Source organism: Mobula birostris, chromosome 14, assembly GCF_030028105.1.
Source record: "Mobula birostris isolate sMobBir1 chromosome 14, sMobBir1.hap1, whole genome shotgun sequence".
Classification (NCBI taxonomy): Eukaryota; Metazoa; Chordata; class Chondrichthyes; order Myliobatiformes; family Myliobatidae; genus Mobula; species Mobula birostris.
The window spans coordinates 30102570-30108861 of NC_092383.1; positions in this window are offsets into that span (position 1 = coordinate 30102570).

Below are 6292 nucleotides of genomic sequence, written 5' to 3' on the forward strand. Positions count from 1 at the left end.
ATCCATGTCTCTTTCCAAAAGCTTTTTAAACTCCGTCAAACTGCCTGTTCTACTCCACCGCGTGGTAACCCATTCCAGACACCTACCGATTTCTGCATTTAAAAAATTGGCCCCTTATACGTTCCCCTCTAACTTCAAAAGCATGTCCTCTGGTGTTTGACATTTCTATTCTGGGGAAAAGATTCTGACGCAATCCTATCTATGCCTCTCAGAATGTAAAAAAAAATCATTCGTGTCTCTGATGCTCCAGATCAGGGGCTCCTAGCCTGGGGTCCACGGACGCCTCGGTTAATGGTAAGGCTCCATGGCATTAAAAAAGGTTGCGAACCCCTGCCCTAAGGAGAACAGACCAAGTTTGTCCAACATTTCCTTCTAGCTCATAACTTCCAATCCAAGCGGCATCTTGGTAAACCTCTGCACGGTCTCCACATCATTCCTCTAATGGGACAACCCGAACTGTACATAATAATTCCCAAGTGTGCTGCGACTAAAGTTTTGTACACTCAGTGGCCACTTTATCAGATACCCCCTGTACCTAATGAAGTGGACGGTGAGTGTATGTTCATGGTCTTCTGCCGCTGTAGCCCATCCAGGTCAAGGTTCGACGTGTTGTGCATTCAGAGATGCTCTTCTGCCCACTACTGTTGTAATGCGTGGTTAATTGAGCTTTGTCACCTTTCTGCTGAAGGGTTTCAGCCCGAAACGTCGACTGTACTTTTTTTTCTGTAGACGCTGCCTGGTCTGCTGGGTTCCTCCAGCATTTTGTGTGTGTTGCTCGGATTTCCAGCATCTGCAGATTTTCTCATGTCCATCACCTCTCTGTCAGCTTGAACTAGTCTGGCATTTTCTTCTGACCTCTCTCATGAAAAAGGCATTTTTGCCCACAGAACTTCAACTCATTGAGTGTTTTTTTTTGTTTTTCACACCATTCTCTGTAAATTGTTTCCTGTGAAAATCCCAGGAGATCAGTTTCTGAGGTACTCAAACCACCCTGTCTGGCACCAACAATCATTCCACGATCAAAGTTTCTTAGATCACATTTCTTCCCCATTATGCTGTTTGGTCTGAACAACAACTAAACCTCTTGGCCATGTCCACATGCTTTAATGCATTGTGTTGCTGCTACGTGTTCGGCTGATTAGATATTTGCATTAACGAGCCAGTGTACAGGAGGACGTAATAAAGTGGCCACTGAGTGTTCATCACAAACAACAGAGACCCCCAGCACTGACCCTTGCCAGAATAATGGCTATCCACACCTACTTTCTGTCTTCTATGAGTAAACCAGTTCTGGCTAAAAACTTGCAATTCACTCTGGATCCTGTGTATCTTTATTTTTTGTATCAACCGACCCTGAGGGACCTTATCAAGTGTCTTAATAAAGTGCAGGTAAATGACGTCCACTGCCTTATCCTCATTAAGTTCCTTTGTCACTTTCACAGAAAACCTAATCAACCGTCTCTCATCTCTTTTTACAGCTTTCTCTTGCCAAGGTTTTTCAAAAAAAGATTACTGTCTTTGATGAGGTTCATCCATGCAGTGGTGTAACTGTCTCCATAGGGCTGTTACCAGGGTTACTCAAAAACTACTGCAGGAAGGCCATTAACACAATGAAGGATGCACTTTGACTTGCCGAAAACCTGCTGGTTTTCTTGTGTATGGTGCACTCCAGGGTCCAGGAGAATGTACACTGAGGGGCACAAGCTATTTCAGAAAAGGCTATATTTTGGGGCCCTCTTGAAATTACACATTAAGAGGCTGCAACTCATGTGAAATCCAGTCGGGCACATCAACCATGGAAAGAGTGTGGAAGTATTACTTAACCGTGAGGCTCTGAGGTCATACTATAAGTTTCTCTCTCTCGTTGGTTTTGCTGAGAAGTAGTTATTAAAATAGTACTGTTGTTGCAGGAAAGTTTGGTCATTTTTCAGATACATCACAGTGTTCTTGCTTCTATTGCCATGTACTTATACTGAGGGGTCATTTACAGTAACCAATTAACCTGTCAGCAAGCCTTTGGGATGTGGCAGGATATTGGACCATCTAGAAGTAACCATGTGATCACAAGACGAATCATGCAAACTCCACACGGAAAGCAGCTGTGGACAGCATCAAACCTGGATCACCGGAGCTACACTAACTGCTGCATCACTGTGCTGACCAGTTCAGTGACAGGCCCCTTGGCATTGGACACATAAGGTGTACAGAATTTCTGTGGTAGAAAGTGAACTGCTTGTAGGAGTTTATAGAAAATACATGCCTATTGAAACTCATAAAATCTTGAGAGCAATAAAGTCAATTTCAAAAGCCAAAGTTGAGTTTATTGTCACATGTATGCAGAGATGAAAAAAACTTACAGCAGCTCATAGGCACATTGTACCAGGTACACAACATTTGCAATAAAATAAATGCAAATCATACACAGTTTTTACAAGAGAAAACATAATTAGAACTAAAAATAGTCCCTGGCGGTGCAAAGTGGTCTTAGCATTGCCATAACGAGGTAGTGATTTGAGTTGTTGAGGTTGGAACCAAATGGATGAAGGAAAGTAACTTTCTTGAACCAGGCCGTGTGGGACTTCAGGCCTCTGTATCTCCTACGTGATGACAGTTGTGAGAAGATGCAGGGGAATCTTTGATGATAGATGTTGCCTTCTTTGCGGAACTTACAAAACCATTACAATTACAGTAAAATATTTACCAAATTGATACATTAGGTAAATTATAAATATAGATCCCAAATGTCCAAACACATTTTCAAATCTTTGTAACATACGGAATCTTCAGCCCACAGAAAATGCATCAATCCTTACACACCAATTTACACTAATCCTACTCCAATCCCATTTTATTCTACCCACTCACATTAACTCCCCCCCCCACCAGATTCTACAATTCACCTACACTCCAGGGGTCATTTACAGTGGCCAATTATGCTAGCAACCAGCGCATTTAGATTTAGATAGATAGATATTTCATTGATTCCAAAAGAAATTACAGTGTCACAGTAGCATTACAAGTGCACAGATATACAAACATTAGAAGAGAAGTAAGAAAGAATAAAAAAAAGGATAAAAATAAAAAGAGTAAGAGGACACCAGACCACCCAGAGGAAACACACACATTCTCAGGACAAAACTCAAAGTACACAGATGATATCAGAGGTCAGGATTGAAACTAGCAACACTCACAACACGCTGGAGGAACTCAGCAGGTCGGGCAGCATCCGTGGAAACGATGAGTCGACGTTTCGGGCTGGAACCCTTCGTCAAGACCGAAGAGGGAAGGGGCAAAGGCCCTATAAAGAAGGTGGGGGGAGGGTGGGAAGGAGAAGGCTGGTAGGTTCCAGGTGAAAAACCAGTAAGGGGAAAGATAAAGGGGTGGGGGAGGGGAAGCAGGGAGGTGATAGGCAGGGAAGGTGAAGAAGGAATAGGGGAAAGCACAATGGATAGTAGAAGGAGGTGGACCCATGAGGGAGGTGATAGGCAGCTAGGGGTGAAATAGGGATAGGGAAAGGGAGGGGGAGGGAATTATAGGAAGTTGGAGAATTGTATGTTCATACCAAGGGGCTGGAGACTACCTAGACGGTATATCAGGTGTTGTTCCTCTGACCTGAATTGAAAAGGATTGAAACCAGGTTGCTGGAGGCGTGAGGCAGTACTGACAAAAATATTTCACTGCAATTGACTATTAAAACAAACTTATAAGGTCTGTATAGGGGAACATAGCAGCTAACTTTCATCACAGCACAATAAATAAGATGATTGGAATACTAAGATGTTTTTCTGGTGGTGTTTATTTTGAGGGAAATGCATTGTTAAATTTATATCTACAGGTTCTGGTCTCTTGTTTCTGCCTCTTAAGTGATTCCAAGGTTCTGGCGTCTTTGTATGAAGAATTATTTCATTAATGGAAGATTTATTGTTTGAACCTATGCCCTCCTGTCTTGCCCTCACTGCTCTATAAAAGTGTCTCTCGATTCTCTCCCTGCTGAGCTTAAATGTATAAGTGCTTCTAATTGTTTCTTGTAAAGACAGCTCAATGGTTCCATGGTTCAGACTTGGGGTTCTTCGCTGCATTGTCTCACATGGTTTCCTGCTGTTTGAGACAACCACAATTGGAATTAGTATAGGTTAATCATTCTGAACAAACACCATATGGCTTCATTATCATCTCCACTGACATATATTCTGTACTTCTGGAAACATGGTTGGATATAATTTAGTATAGATTTTGTAATTATTGCTCATATTGTTAGATGTGTTAACTTTCTTTTAGCATCATAATGCAGTTATTTCAACATACGGTAGAGTATATATTTTTTTATCTTTCCTGTGCATAACATTTTATACTCATTTGCACTAAGTTATTTGCAGCAATTAAGGAGGCCCTACGTTACTGGGGTTGACTACAGAGGTTGCGTCCTTGCTGTCAAAGAGCCGTCGAGACGCAACCCAGGGCAGTACGATACGGAGAGCAAGCTGTTGCTCGTGCCACAGGCTTCCCCTCTCCACACAGCTGATGAATCCAAAGGAACAGCGGATATCAATACAGTTTGTCACTGCCAGTGTAACCGGAGTTGTCAATCAGCGTTGAACTCAACATAGGACTGCTTCAGGGACTCCAGCTCCAGATTTTTTTTGTCGGAGTTTACTCCCAACACCTTTTTTATGACAAAGAAGTGGAGGTTGAAATAAGAGTTTTCCTTTTCCCAGGTGAGCAGCCAATCACAGCTGACAGGCCCCATCTGCCCACAGCAACTGGTTTTAAGGGGTCTGTTACCCACAATTGCCCCTTCTGCTGTCAGTAGAAATGATTCCGCTGGGCTTAGTAGCTAAACCACATATGAAGGCCAGGAGCTGAACTTGGTTGTTAGATGCCATTTGAGACGCACACCAACGGGAGCTTTTATTAGGTAGTGAGAGCTTATTCCCACTATCCCTACCCATTCCCAGCTATGACAACCTAGGAACCAATAGAGTAATACAACCAAGGCAGCAATACGTCTATCTTTCATTTTTGAGCTGCTTTCTTTGATTCTACCTCTTATTTCAGCTTAATGTTCTTAATAAATCTGTCCATTTTGCACTGAGTTAATAAATCCAGGTCCTTATAATCAAGTAGTACTGTGATGGTCCCCACAACAAACTGTATGGTACCCTACCATAACACATTCACCATTTGCTTATTTCCATCTGAAGAGAATTCTGATGATCAGTTCATTAAAGATTGCTGTGTGTGAGAATTGGTTATCTACAAATTGGCAGGCCAATTTCCTACTACTCCATTGTCCGATGATGTTATGACATCTTCATGGTCAGAAGGAAGAGTTGGAGAACCTTTTCAATATGTCAAATGCCATAAATAATTCATCAAATAAAAATTTTCGTATGATGCACATACCAGCTGCATACTTCATGGTTAAATAACATGTCTTTCTTCTTTAATAACCTGACACCCACTCACTACAAATTGAGGAAACCCAAGGAACCACCAGCCACACCTGAGCAGCACCTGTTCCACTTCCCACTGGAATCATTACTAAACTAGGACTTGACGATCAGCAACAGGATGAGGAATCAACTTGAGGCACCAAGGGGTGGTAAGAAAATTGATCAATGATAAGCCAGCTAGTACAAGATGTAAGTTTGCAATTCAGTTCTTAATTTGCTCTTGGAACAGGGGCAATCCAGCTTTCCCCATGTCCCCAAAGAAACTTCCTGCATCCTTTTCACAACTCACGTTGTCACTCAGTTTTGTATTAGTTTTATATCATTATCAAACTTGGATGCATTGCACTTGGTCTCTTCAGCCTAATTATTGAGATATAATGTGAAAACCTGGTCCCAGTGGCCACAGCATTTCAACACAAGTACTCACTCACTTTCTGTTTTCTGTCCGTTAGTTAAAATAGAAATCTATTCCACCTCTGCGCATTACCTCTCCAGCCTATAACTGAGGTGCAGAATCTGGAGGGATAAGGGGGAGTATATGGTAATATAGGGAGATCAGATTACAGGGATAATTAGTGTGGGAATGGGAATACTCTGAGATCCAGCATACAGGTGGCACAGTAGTTTAGCGGTTAATGCAATCACACTAATGCACCAGCAATCACAGATCAGGGTTTGATTTCTTCTGCTGTCTGTGAGGAGTTTCTACATTCTCCCCGTGACTGCATGGGTTTGCTCCGGGTGTTCCAGCTTCCACCCACATTCCAATTATGTACTTTTAGTGTTTGTAAGTTGTGGGCATGGTATGTTGGATGCATGGTGATACTTGCGGGCTGCCC